Raw genomic sequence first — 15,280 nt, forward strand, 5'->3', positions numbered from 1 at the left:
GGATTTTCCAGAATTACTGTATCCTAGTAAATGTGTCTAATAACATCTGAATCGCTCCCACTGCCGTCACCTTTTTTTTTTCTAGTCCTTCACTCTAACTTTCCTCATCCACAAATCTTTCATCCTTGCTCAAATTAATGGGGAAATCGTCGCTTTCTCGGCCCGAATCGCTCTTGCTGCCGGTGGCTATGATTATAAACAATGTTCAGATGTGAGGAGCTCCACAACCCGTGACATCATGCGCACATTGTCTGCTATTTCCGGTACAGGCAAGGCTTTTTTATAAGCTACCAAAACTTGCGAATTTTATCGTCGATGTTCTCTACTAAATCCTTTCAGTGAAAATATGGCAATATCGCGAAATGATCAAGTATGACACATAGAATGGACCGTTTAAATAAGAAAATCTCATTTCAGTAGGCCTTTAATTGACTCCCAGAGGAGTGGAGTTATTCATGCATTGAGTTAAGCCCCTTCCTCGTCTCCCCTCCTGTTTTTTTTACCCCTTTTCGTGGGGGGGCAGGACAGGACACTTGGTTTCCTTGACAACCCCTGCTCCAATCCCCTGGCCAGCTGCAGATTAGTTCAGCAGTGGGGGGTTTTGCTTTGGGTGGGAGGAGTTTTGGAGTGGGGGTGATGATGGAAAATAGAGCGAGAGAAGAGAGAGAGGGATGGCCTGAGGAATGGAGGAGTGGAAAAAGTTTGAAGAGGGGCAACAGAAGAGGAGCGAGAGAGAGACAGACAGAGGGGATGCACGGTCATAGAGAAATAAGAGTCAGAGTGAGCGAGGAGAAGGAGGATGCAAAAAAAGCCCAGGAAGGAGGGAATTTCCTAGCTTTTAAAGCCTTGAACGCATCTGTTTTGTAGGAGGAACGCCGCTTCTTGGAAGTGAGGGCGAAGCCCGCCGAGAGGAGTGTGGACCAGGCTGGAGGAAAACCATGCAAGAAGTGGATGCTGGGTGCCATTACGCAACATGAGGGGCATGGAACTCCACCAGCGCCACCACCACCACCAACACCACCACCGCAGCAGCGCTTCATCGCGGCAAAGCCAGCTGGGAAAGGTAAGGAGTCTGTCTTTGGATTGAAGTGACTCTGTTGGCGTTTATGTGAGCTGCTACTATGTGGACTACACTTTTTAGCCTGGCTTCAACTTTCTCAACACCACGTAACTCAACCCCAACGCCGGTTACTGTACAAGACAAGCTTTATTTTGTACATTCCCACATGCACAAGACACATAAGAACTGAAATTACATTTTTGGCACAGTCCCGCTAAGAGCAGACATACATTACAGGGGGGACAAGATGGGACCGCCAACGGATCAGCCACTTACGGCGCTCCTTAAAAAGGTGAGAAAAGGGTGATTTTGGGAGAGTAAAAAAAAAATATCAGTCTAAGGCAGGGGTGTCAAACTCAAATACAGAGTGGCCATAATTTAAAACTAAACAAAGCCGCGGGCCGAGGTTGAACAAATTTACCTTTTAATAGGGACCCAAACAAGTTTTGCATTGAATATTGAACAAGCAAGGCTAATATAACTTTATAGTGACATGCAAAGTTGAGTTTCAAATAATAATAACAATAATAATTAAAAAATATCAATGGCATATCAAATCAAATTTAAATAAAAATTGAATGCCTCTTTTGTATTTGCAGCCTTCTGAGGTAAATATCAACATTAACTTTTTCCAGAGGCTAATACATTTGAAAATAAAATAACAATGAATAAATCAACCATTCAGGCCTTTTTACTGCTCAGTTAATGTTGGGGCTCAGGTAGGCGGGGTTAGGGGGGTTTGTTGGTAGCGGGGAGGGGGGTGTATATTGTAGTGGTCCGGAAGAGTTAGTGCTGCAAGGGTTTCTGGGTATTTGTTCTGTTGTGCTTTTGTTGTGTTTATGTTGTGTTACGGTGCGGATGCTCTCCCGAAATGTGTTGGTCATTCTTGTTCGGTGTGGGTTCACAGTGTGGCGCATATTTGTAACAGTGTTAAAGTTGTTTATATGGCCACCTTCAGTGTGACCTGTATGCTGTTGATCAAGTATGCCTTGCATTTACTTACATGTGTGTAGAAGCCACATATAGTACGTGACTGGGCAGGCACGCTGTTTGTGAGGAGGAAAAACAGACTTGACGACAGGTTGTAAGGGACGCTAAAGGCAGTGCCTTTAAGGCACACTCCCAATATTGTTGTCCGGGTGGAATTCGGGAGAATGGTTGCACCGGGAGATTTTCGGGAGGGGCACTGAAATTCGAGAGTCTCCTGGAAAATTGGTGAATGCGGTGTTACAGCGGCACCGCTGTATAGCACCGGTGGGCCAGCTCCAATGTTAATATGATATTGCCTCAAGCGCCAAATGAAATTAAACGGCGGGCCACATTTGGCCCGCGGGCCAGGGTTTGACACCTATGGTCTAAGGCACGGGTGTCAAACTCTGGTCCGCGGGCAAAATCTGGCCTGCCGTGTAATTTAATTGGCCATTGAGGTAATATCAAATTAGCATTCGAGCTGGCCCGCCGGTGTTATACAGCGTTGGTGCAGCTGAAACACCGCATTCACCGCTAATACTCATACTTGCCAACCCTCCTAATTTTCCCGGTAGACTCCCGAAGTGCAGTGCCCCTCCCGAAAATCTCCCGGGGGCAACCATTCTCCCGAATTTCTCCCGATTTCCACCCGGACAACAATATTGAGGACCCTGCCTTTATCGTACTCTACAACCTGTCGTCATGTCCTCTTTTCCTCCCTACAAACAGCGTGCCAGCCCAGTCACATAATATATGCGGCTTTTACGCACCGAAATGAATGCAAGGCATACTTGGTCCACACCCATACTGAAGGTGGCCGTGTAAATATCTTTAACACTGTTACAAATATGCGCCACACTGTGAACCCACACCAAACAAGAATGACAAACACATTTCGGGAGAACATTTGCAACATAAACACAACAGAACAAATACCCAGAATCCCTTGCAGCACTAACTCTTCTGGGACGCTACACTATACACCCCTACCCCACCCCGTTATCCACCGCTTTTTACATTTTCATTTTATTTATTATGCCATTGATATTCTTTTGTTTGTTTTTTGAAAGTTGATTTTGCACTGTTAAGTTATATAAGCGTTGCTTGTTTTATATTCGGTGTTAAAGCAAATCAGTTTAGCAAACTGAGCAATAATTAACATTTTTATTCTTGCACTTTCTCTGGCTACTTGAATGTTTGATCCATTCATTATTGTTATTTTATTTTCAAATGTATTATTAGCCTTTGGAAAAAGTTCATTTTGATACTTACCTCAGAGGGCTGAAAATAGAAAAGAGGCATTACATTTTTATTCAAATTTTATTTGATATGCCATTGATATTTTTTAATTATTATTATTATTATTTGAAACTCAATTTTGCATGTCACTATAAAGTAACATAAGCCTTGCTTGTTCAATATTCATTGCAAAACTTGTTTAGGTCTTATTAAAATGTTGATTTGTTAAATTTTGGCCCGGTGCTTTGTTCAGTTTTTACATTTTGGCCCACTCTGTATTTGAGTTTGACACCCCTGGTCTAAGGCATGGGTGTCAAACTGGCCAAATCTGGCCCGCTGTTTAATTTAATTTGGCCCTTGAGGCAATATCAATTTAGCATTAGAGCTGGCCCGCCGGTGTTATACAGCGTCGGTGCAGGTGAAACACCGCATTCACCGCTAATAATCATACTTGCCAACCCTCCTAATTTTCTCGGTAGACTCCCGAAGTTCAGTGCCCCTCCCTAAAATCTCCCGGGGCAACCATTCTCCCGAATTTCTACCGTTTTCCACCTGGACAACTATATTGGGGGCGTGCATTTAAGGCACTGCCTTTAGCGTTCTCTACAACCTGTCGTCACATCTGCTTTTCCTCCATACTAACAGCGTGTCACATAATATTTGTGGCTTTTACACACACACACACACACACACACACACACACACATACATACACACACACACACACACACACACACACACACACGCACAAGTGAATGTTAGGCATACTTGGTCAACAGCCATACAGGTCACACTGAGGGTGGCCGTATAAACAACTTTAGCACTGTTACAAATATGCGCCACACTGTGAACCCGCACCAAACAAGAATGACAAACACATTTCGGGTGAACATCCGCACCGTAACACAACAGAATAAATACCCAGAATCCTGTCAAACTCTGGCCCGTGGGCCAAATCTGGCCCGCCGTGTAATTTAATTTGGCCCTTGAGGCAATATCAATTTAGCATTAGAGCTGGCCCGCTGGTGTTATACAGCGTCGGTGCCGCTGTAACACCGCATTCACCGCTAATACTCATACTTGCCAACCCTCCTAATTTTCCCGGTAGACTCCCGAAGTTCAGTGCCCCTCTCAAAAATCTCCCGGGGCAACCATTCTTCCGAATTTCTACTGATTTCCACCTGGACAACTATATTGGGGGCGTGCATTTAAGGCACTGCCTTTAGCGTTCTCTACAACCTGTCGTCACGTCCATTTTTCCTCCATACTAACAGCGTGTCACTTAATATTTGTGGCTTTTACACACACACACACACGCACAAGTGAATGCAATGCATACTTGGTCAACAGCCATACAGGTCACACTGAGGGTGGCCGTGTAAACAACTTTAGCACCGTTACAAATATGCGCCACACTGTGAACCCACACCAAACAAGAATGACAAACACATTTCGGGTGAACATCCGCACCGTAACACAACAGAATAAATACCCAGAACCCCTTGCAGCACTAACTCTTCCGGGAAACTTCCAGCAAACTGGCCAATAATTAACGTTTTATTCATGCATTTTGTCTTGCTACTTCAAGGCTTGAATGTTTGGTTCATTCATGATTTTATTTTCAAATTTATTATTAGCCTCTGGAAAAAAATTTATATTTACCTCAGAAGATTGCAAATAGAAAAAAAAGGCATAACATTTTTATTTACATTTTTTTTGATATGCCATTGATATTTTTTTAATTATTATTATTATTATTTCAAACTGGATTTAGCATGTCACTAAAGTTATATAAGCCTTGCCTGTTCAATATTTAATGCAAAACTTGTTGGGTCCCTATTAAAAGGTTAATTTGTTCAACCTGGGCCCGCGGCTTTGTTCCGTTTAAAATTTTGGCCCACTCTGTATTTGAGTTTGACACCCCTGGTCTAAGGTTAGACTAGTGGTTTTCAACCTTTTTTCAGTGATGTACCCCCTGTGAAAATTTTTTTAATTCAAGTACTTCCTAATCAGAGCAAAGAATTTTGTGTGCGTGCATGTATGCCCAAATAACTTGGGAGAGATGTTTATTTGTCACATGCAGACTACACCACAGTGAAATGCTTTTTTCCATGCTCTTCAGATATTGCGTACAGTGGGTTCCAAACACTAGTTGCAGAATCTAATACACTGAATACAAAGAAATACAACAATTGAATAGCTCTGATGTACATTAATTACAAGACAGTCAAGTTGCACAATAAGTCACAGAAGTTATGGTAGAAGTACAGTAGTCAAATACAGTACCAGTGCAATATCAAATAGTGTAACAGTATATACAGTATAGGAAGGAACAAATATCAATCAATCAATCAATGTTTATTTATATAGCCCTAAATCACAAATGTCTCAAAGGACTGTACAAACCATTACGACTACGACATCCTCGGAAGAACCCACAAAAGGGCAAGGAAAACTCACACCCAGTGGGCAGGGAGAATTCACATCCAGTGGGACGCCAGTGACAATGCTGACTATGAGAAACCTTGGAGAGGACCTCAGAAGTGGGCAACCCCCCCCCCCTCTAGGGGACCGAAAGCAATGGATGTCGAGTGGGTCTAACATGATACTGTGAAAGTTCAATCCATAGTGGCTCCAACACAGCCGCGAGAGTTCAGTTCAAGCGGATCCAAGACAGCAGCGAGAGTCCCGTCCACAGGAAACCCTCTCAAGCGGAGGCGGATCAGCAGCGTAGAGATGTCCCCAACCGATACACAGGCGAGCGGTCCATCCTGGGTCCCGACGAGCGGTCCATTCTGGGTCTCGACTCTGGACAGCCAGTACTTCATCCATGGTCATCGGACCGGACCCCCTCCACAAGGGAGGGGGGGACATAGGAGAAAAAAGAAAAGAAGCGGCAGATCAACTGGTCTAAAAAGGAGGTCTATTTAAAGGCTAGAGTATACAAATGAGTTTTAAGGTGAGACTTAAATGCTTCTACTGAGGTAGCATCTCGAACTGTTACCGGGAGGGCATTCCAGAGTACTGGAGCCCGAACGGAAAACGCTCTATAGCCTGCAGACTTTTTTTGGGCTTTAGGAAGGTGTCGACAGTTCTTTGGCAGTTGAGTGAGTAGTGACAGTAGTATGAAAAAAATTTAATGAAACAGTAAGACTTCTTTATACTCTTGTTTTTACATTATTTTTACAATATAGATGTTGAAATGTTTTTGTGATCTCAAAGTTCGACACCAGGCGTTGTTGAAAAAAAGGGAGGTCAAAAGCGTCCATCTTTGAGGAGTCCTCGGGGGAGTTCTTGAATGCAAACATTTGGATGCGAGTCAGCACGCACGCTCAAGCCATCACCCGTTGGCAGGTTAAAAAGGAGGAGAGGGGTGAGCATTCTTCACACTGAGCAAAAGTAGTGGTCTCCACGCAGGGTCCCCGCGCCTGCTTTGACTTGCGTACAATCACAGCAGCCTCCGCTGGATTACACGCCAGGCCTCATTTAATCAACAAGTACATCGTCCACCTCATCCAGTAGCACAAAAATCAAATGAAGAAATTGGACTTTAGTCTCTTTAGCCCCAAGTCTGCTTTATAAAAGTCCTTTGGAAATATATGTTGTTTTCATAAAAAACACCCCACTTCAAATAGTAATACAAACCCCGTTTCAATATGAGTTGGGAAATTGTGTTAGATGTAAATATAAACGGAATAAAATTATTTGCAAATCCTTTTCAACCCATATTCAATTGAATGCACTACAAAGACAAGATATTTGATGTTCAAGCTCATAGGTAGCACAAGAAGCAGATTAAAATTGGATTTCATTGTCTATAGCCTCTAGCGGGCTTCATGAAAGTGCCTCTAAATATGTTGCACAAATGTGTTGTTCATTCTGTAGCTGCATGAACACATGAAACATTCCAAAAGTTCCTCCGGGAAAAAAACATCATGTTCTTCGATAAACACCTTAGTTCAAATAAACGGCAGGTAAAAGTGATGGTGTAATTTATTAGGTACCTAGAATAAGAAATATCGACAAGACAAGAATAAATACATATCTAATAAATCCATGCTTTATTAGGCAATAAAGGAATGAACACGGAAGGATAGACTGACAAAAAAATGAATGTGTTATTCATATAAACGTATTAGATATTAATGAATGAATGACTGCAGGAATAATGGAAGGGATATCAGACAAATTCAGATTTTTCCATATTCTCTGTCAACATCACATTCTTTGACCTCTTACTCAGTCCGTTCCGTAGTTTTACTCTGCACAATAGCGGTTGTGGTACTCTCTGCAGTTCAGCAAATATGGTCCACAGTCCACAGAAAGAAAAAAAAATACGCCAGCAAGTAAGTGACTTGACAGTGATTCATGCTGCAGTCAGCTGACGACATCTGGCCGACACACAGGAAGTGATGCATTATTCGCCATCAGTGGTCAGCATGGGTTCACACAGTAACATGACACTGAGACCTGAAGGATGTGCTGCCTTCAAAACATAACCTCAGTAGCATAGGATAAATGTCACGACTTTAGCATTATAGAAGACTATTGATGTCAAACATGGACTTGGACTTGGGTTGTTTCTTCGACGCAAAGGATAGTTGGCACGAGCGAGATGTGAACGTGAGTACATTTTTATTTAATAATCTAGAAAACTAAAAAAAAGGCAAACAAAGGGTGCGCACAATGGCGGAGAACAAACTTGACCAATGACAAAACAAAAAACTAGTACATATGGCACAAACTATAAACATGAACAAAAACACTTGCACTGTGTACGTGGCGTGGAAACAAACGAACAGCATGGAATGGTATAAAGGAGTTGAGGTATACGTGGGTTAAGTGGGAAGTTACCTGATAACTCTGGCTTAAATACTAGGCTATGAAATTAACAAACAGGTGTGAGGGCTGAGGACAGGGGCGTGACATGAGGGCCAGGTGAAAATTAATGAGTTGTCATGGTGGCAACACAAACCAGGAAGTGCAAAACAGGAACTAAGTGTCCAAAAAACAAAACATAACATGACCAAAACAAAACATGAACCATAGGCGTGACAATTAAAACAAGTGTATATATGTCCTTTTGTGGACTAAAATCTACTCTAACACTTATGAATGACTGAATGATGACTGAATGAAAACATGTTGTTCCTTGACATGATTAGAATTATAAAGGAGCTCAGTTTATAGCAGGAGTGTCAAACTCATTTTAGCTCAGGGGCCGCATGGAGGAACATCAATTCCCACGCCGGCCGGACGGCTTCAATCATGGCATGATCACTTAAAAATACAACTACAACTACTTCAGATTGTTTTCGGTTTTATTTGGCCCAAAATCCAAACCCTGTTTCCTATTGAGTTGGGAAATTGTGTTAGATGTAAATATAAACGGAATACAATGATTTGCAAATCCTTTTCAACCCATATTCAATTGAATGCACTACAAAGACAAAATATTTGATGTTCAAACTCATAAACTTTTTTTTTCATGGCTGCAACACGTGCAAAAGTAATTGGGAAAGGGCATGTTCACCACTCTGTTACATCACCTTTTCTTTTAACAACACTCAATAAACGTTTGGGAACTGAGGAAACTAATTTATAAAGCTTTAAAAGTGGAATTCTTTCCCATTCTTGTTTTATGTAGAGCTTCAGTCATTCAACAGTCCGGGGTCTCCGCTGTCGTATTTTACGCTTAATAATGCGCCACACATTTTCCACATGGAGACAGGTCTGGACTGCAGGCGGGCCAGGAAAATACCCGCCCTCTTTTTTTACGAAGCCACGCTGTTGTTACACGTGGCTTGGCATTGTCTTGCTGAATTAAGCAGGGGCGTCCATGATAACGTTGCTTGGATGACAACATTTGTTGCTCCAAAACCTGCATGTACCTTTCAGCATTGATGGTGCCTTCACAGATCTGTAAGTTACCCATGCCTTGGGCACTAATACACCCCCATACCATCACAGATGCTGTCTTTTGAACTTTGCGCCTATAACAATCCGGATGGTTATTTAACTCTTTGTTCCGGAGGACACCACCTCCACAGTTTCCAAATATAATTTGAAATGTGGACACTTTTCCACTTTGCATCAGTCCATCTTAGATGAGCTCGGGCACAGCGAAGCCAGCAGCGTTCCTTGATGTTGTTGATAAATGGGTTTTGCGTTGCATAGCAGAGTTTTAACTTGCACTTAAAGATGTAGCAACCAACTGTAGTTACTGACAGTGGTTTTATGAAATGTTCCTGAGCCCATGTGGTGATATCCTTTACACACTGATGTTGGTTTTTGATGCAGTACCGCCTGAGGGATCAAAGTTCCGTAGTATCATCGCTTACGTGCGGTGATTTCTCCAGATTCTCTGAACCTTTTGATGATTTTACGGACCGTCGATGGTAAAATCCCTAAATTCCTTGCAATAGCTCGTTGAGAAATGTTGTTCTAAAACTGTTCTCGCCCCATTCTTGTTTGTGAATTACTTAGCATTTCATTGAAGCTGTTTTTATACCCAATCATGGCACCCACCTGTTCCCAATTAGCCTGCACACATGTGGGATGTTCCAAATAAGTGTTTGATGAGCATTCCTCAACTTTATCAGTATTTATTTATTACTTCTTCGTCACGTGTTGTTGGCATCAAATTCTAAAGTTAATGATTATTTGCAAAAAGAAAAATGTTTATCAGTTTGAACATCAAATATGTTGTCTTTGTAGCATATTCAACTGAATATGGGTTGAAAAGGATTTGCAAATCATTAGGCGCCAGCGCCCCCCGCGACCCTAAAAGGGAATAAGCGGTAGAAAATGGAAGGATGGATGTATTCTGTTTATATTTCCATCTAACACAATTTTCCAACTCATATGGAAACGGGATTTGTACTTTTACTTTTACTTGAGTATATTTACAGAGACTCCGCTCCATTTATCTACATTCAGCTCGCTACTCGCTACTGATTTTTATTGATCTGTTAATGCACGCTTTATTTGTTTGGTTTGACAGACCTTCAAAGTAAAATCTATCATATGCCTGCGTTTTACCAATCAAATGCAGTCATTGGTGAGGTTTGACTCCGTTTCACCAATCAAACAGAGCCAGGCGGTCACATGATGAACTGCACTTTTTTTTTAATATATATATATATATATATATATATATATATATATATATATATATATATATATATATATATATATAAACCTTTATTTATAAATTTCAACATTTACAAACAGTTGACAATAATAATCAAAGTAAGTACAAAACAGTATAAAAAACGTACAAAACAGCGCCAGGGGGTTGTAAATTTAAAGTAACTAAAATAGAATGCAAAAAAAAAATATATAGAAAATAAACAAAGAGCAAAGCCATAGGCTCACTCAATCTCAGCAAATAACTTAAATTTGGAACACAGCATCATCATTTTCACAGCTTTTTGGTTGTTAGAGGTAGAGTGTTTTAATGTAGAGTTCTAAATATTTTTAAAAGGCACAAAAAACAGGTCGGGTATTGAGAAACTTACATTTAAGAATATAAAACTTAGCCAATAGTATCGTGAGGTTGCAAAGGTAAAATTCATTTTCAAATTTTTTTTCAATACAGTGTAAAACCAAATATATATTATTTAATATATATTATTGTTTTAGTTGCTTAAGAGATATTCCTGGCTCTGAATTTGTTTGTTGCTATTTTTATGTTTTTGTGCATTACTTGTTGCCGTCATCATTAAAGGAACAGGTTACTCATCAGTTACTCAGTACTCGAGTAGTTTTTTCACAACATACTTTTTACTTTTACTCAAGTAAATATTTGGGTGACTACTCATAACTTTTACTTGAGTAACACATTTCGAAAGTAACAGTACTCCTTTTGAGTACACTTTCTGGCTACTCTACCCACCTCTGTCTACAACTACTTCGGATTGTTTTCTGTTTTATTTGGCCCAAAATAGAACAAGCACATTCTGAAAATGTACATATTACCCAAAAAATCCTCTTGACAAAACACTTCAAATTAGTTGAAAATTTTGAGGAAAAAATTGGTGCAGTTTCAAAGAGACCATGAAGAACTTAGACTTCATCTCAGTGGATCTACAGAGCAATTCAACTTTAAGTCCCAAACAAAAACCTATTTAAAGCATTAATCTGATTTGTCATTTCCACATATCTCAACAAACCATACGGACTCTTGTTTGTTTTACTTTGTACCTCTCGCTTGGTGTGCTTGCTTTATTTGCTTGCATGTTTTACATCCCTGGCTTGAATGATGAAATAGACACTGTTGTGCATCAGGTGTGTGTCTTTGCCAGACACACAGGATGCTGTGTTGCTTGTTACACCGCAGAGCTATCAGGAATGTCTGCTATGTCCCTGTAAGCTGACCACATGGTTCACAGTCAACACAATCCAGTTCTTTGGGCTTTCTCAAGCTAGTCTGATGTGGTGTGATCTTTTTTTTTTTACGATATAGACCAGGAGCTTGGACCTTTGATTTACTCCAGTGCCCCGGCAGCCCAACAGCTCTTTGATTTACAGACACATACTAACCCCGTTTCCATATGAGTTGGGAAATTGTGTTTGATGTAAATATAAACGGAATACAATGATTTGCAAATCCTTTTCAACCCATATTCAGTTGAATGCACTACAAAGACAAGATATTTGATGTTCAAACTCATAATCTTCTTTTTTTTTTGCAAATAATAATTAACTTAGAATTTCATGGCTGCAAATACACTCCAAAGTAGTTGGGCATGTTCACCACTGTGTTACATTACCTTTTCTTTTAACAACACTCAATAAACGTTTGGGAAATGAGGAAACTAATTGTTGAAGCTTTGAAAGTGGAATTCTTTCCCATTCTTGTTTTATGTAGAGCTTCAGCCGTTCAACAGTCCGGGGTCTCCGCTGTCGTATTTTACGCTTCATAATGTGCCACACATTTTCCATGGGAGACAGGTCTGGACTGCAGGCGGGCCAGGAAAGTACCCGCACTCTTTTATTACGAAACCACGCTGTTGTAACACGTGGCTTGGCATTGTCTTGCTGAAATAAGCAGGGGCGTCCACGATAACGTTGCTTGGATGACAACATATGTTGCTCCAAAACCTGTATGGACCATTCAGCTTTAATGGTGCCTTCACAGATGTGTAAGTTACCCATGCCTTGGGCACTAATACACCCCCATACCATCACAGATGCTGGCTTTTGCACTTTGCGCCTATAACAATCCGAATGTTTGTTTTCCTCTTTGTTCCGGAGGACACCACGTCCACAGTTTCCAAATATAATTTGAAATGTGGACTCGTCAGACCACAGAACACTTTTCCACTTTGCATCAGTCCATCTTAGATGAGCTCGGGCCCAGCGAAGCCAGCGGCGTTTCTGGGTGTTGTTGATAAATGGGTTTTGCTTTGCATTGCCGAGTTTTAACTTGCACTTACAGATGTAGCGACAAACTGTAGTTACTGACAGTGGTTTTATGAAGTGTTCCTGAGCCCATGTGGTGATATCCTTTACACTGATGTCTGTTTTTGATGTGCAGGCTAATTGGGAACAGGTTGGTCCCATGATTGGGTATAAAAGCAGCTTCCCAAAAAATGCTCAGTCTTTCACAAGAAAGGATGGGGCAAGGTACACCCCTTTGTCCACAACTGCGTGAGTAAATAGTCAAACAGTTTAAGAACAACGTTTCTCATAGTGCAATTGCAAATTTAGGGATTTCAACATCTACGTCCATAATATCATCAAAAGGTTCAGAGAATCTGGAGAAATCACTCCATGTAAGCGGCATGACCAGAAACCAACATTGAATGACTGTGACCTTCTTTTAGACGGCACTGTATCAAAAACCCAACATCACTCTCTAAAGGACATCACCACATGTGCTCAGGAACACTTCAGAAAACCACTGTCACTATATGCAGTTTGTCGCTACATCTGTACGGTAAGTGCAAGTTAAAGTTCCACTATGCAAAGCGAAAGCCATTAATCAACAACATCCAGAAACACCGCTGGCTTCTCTGGGCCCGAGATTATCTAAGATGGACTGATGCAAAGTGGAAAAGTGTTCTGTGGTCTGACGAGTCCACACTTCAAATTGTTTTTGGAAATATTTGACATTGTGTCGTCTGGACCAAAGGGGAAGCGAACCATCCCAACTGTTATCGACGCAAAGTTCAAAAGCCAGCATCTTTGATGGTATGGGGGTGTATTAGTGCCCAAGGCATGAGTAACTTACACATCTGTGAAGGCACTATTAAGGCTGAAAGGTACATATAGGTTTTGGAACAACCTATGTTGTCAGCTCAGCGCTGTCTTTTTCATGAACGCCCCTGCTTATTTCAGCAAGACAATGCCAAAGCACATTCAGCACGTGTTTCAACAGCGTGGCTTCGTAGTTAAAGAGTGCGGGTACTTTCCTGGCCTGCCTGCAGTCCAGACCTGTCTCCCATGGAAAATGTGTGGCGCATTATGAAGTGTAAAATACGACAGCGGAGACCCCGGACTGTTGAACGACTGAAGCTCTACATAAAACAAGAATGGGAAAGAATTCCACTTTCAAAGCTTCAACAATTAGTTTCCTCAGTTCCCAAACGTTTATTGAGTGTTGTTAAAAGAAAAGGTGATGTAACACAGTGGTGAACATGCCCTTTCCCAACTACTTTGGCACGTGTTGCAGCCATCAAATGCAAAAAAAAATTAAGTTCATGAGTTTGAACATTAAATATTTTGTCTTTGTAGTGTATTAATCTTAATATGGGTTGAAAAAGATTTGCAAATAAATGCATTCCGTTTATGTTTACATCTAACACAATTTCCCAACTCATATGGAAACGGGGTTTGTGATATATTTTTGAAAAAGCTCGAGGGAGCCGCAGGTTAGCGACCTCTGGTGTAAGTGGGCACAGCCAGTTTGTTTTTCCATTCTTCTCCGCTCACAAAAAGGTGACAACAGGGCCTGAGGAGGGTTCTGACCCCCGGGCACCTCCGTCCCCTGACAGGAACTGCTCTTTGACAGTGGGGCCCCCTTCATCACTGTGCCGTTGTTACCACGGCGACACTCTGAAAAGAATGTGTCCTGCGGTGACGCTGAAAGCCTTCTTTTTCAGTGGATATTGTCCGTCTGAAATGTTGGCAGATGGCCATGCTTTAAGAAAGTCATGATCAAAAACACCCCAAACCTTCTTTTTGCCTCGCTACATACACACATGCACACTTACACACATGTACACTTACACACATGCACACTTGCACACATGCACACATGTACACTTACACACATCCACACATACACACGTGCACACATTCACATATTCATACATGCACACTTACACACATGCACAGGGACACTCATGCATGGACAATGTGCAGCAAATGAGACAAATAAACGTGTGGGAATCCAGATATAAACATGCATGGATAATGCATGTCATCACATGGGCTAGCACAGCTATTCATGGAGTTGGTAGTTGAACGGTTTTGCACTTTTAACCCTGACTCCTCTTTACACACACACAGTATAACCTCTAAAAATGGAACACAATACATTCCAAATTGTTTGGATTTCACAAAAATGGGGAAAAAAAACTGATTAACATACAAACCCTGTTTCCATATGAGTTGGGAAATTGTGTTAGATGTAAATATAGACAGAATACAATGATATGCAAATCCTTTTCAACCCATATTCAGTTGAATATGTTACAAAGACAAAATATTTGATGTTTAAACTCATAAACTTTGTTTTTTTTTTGCAAATAATAATTAACTTGGAATTTCATGGCTGCAACACGTGCTAAAGTAGTTGGGAAAGGGCATGTTCACCGCTGTGTTACATCACCTTTTCTTATAACAACACTCAATAAACGTTTGGGAACTGAAGAAAATAATTGTTGAAGCTTTGAAAGTGGAATTCTTTCCCATTCTTGTTTTATGTAGAGCTTCAGTTGTTCAACAGTCCGGGGTCTCCGCTGTCGTATTTTACGCTTCATAATGCACCACACATTTTCAATG

The 15,280-nt window shown here is 41.1% G+C and overlaps 1 protein-coding gene across 1 annotated transcript in view; it reads left to right on the top strand.

Annotated features, from left to right (window-relative positions):
• The first annotated feature begins 704 nt into the window (after positions 1-704).
• LOC133563008 (DENN domain-containing protein 2A-like) overlaps positions 705-15,280 on the top strand; it is a 112,154-nt gene continuing 97,578 nt past the window's right edge. Inside the window, exon 1 of the mRNA XM_061916893.1 lies at positions 705-1,063. The gene's annotated coding sequence lies outside the window, so the exon portion shown is untranslated. The remainder of the gene's footprint in view (positions 1,064-15,280) is intronic.

This window comes from Nerophis ophidion, linkage group LG12 (genome assembly GCF_033978795.1).
Source record: "Nerophis ophidion isolate RoL-2023_Sa linkage group LG12, RoL_Noph_v1.0, whole genome shotgun sequence".
NCBI lineage: Eukaryota > Metazoa > Chordata > Actinopteri > Syngnathiformes > Syngnathidae > Nerophis > Nerophis ophidion.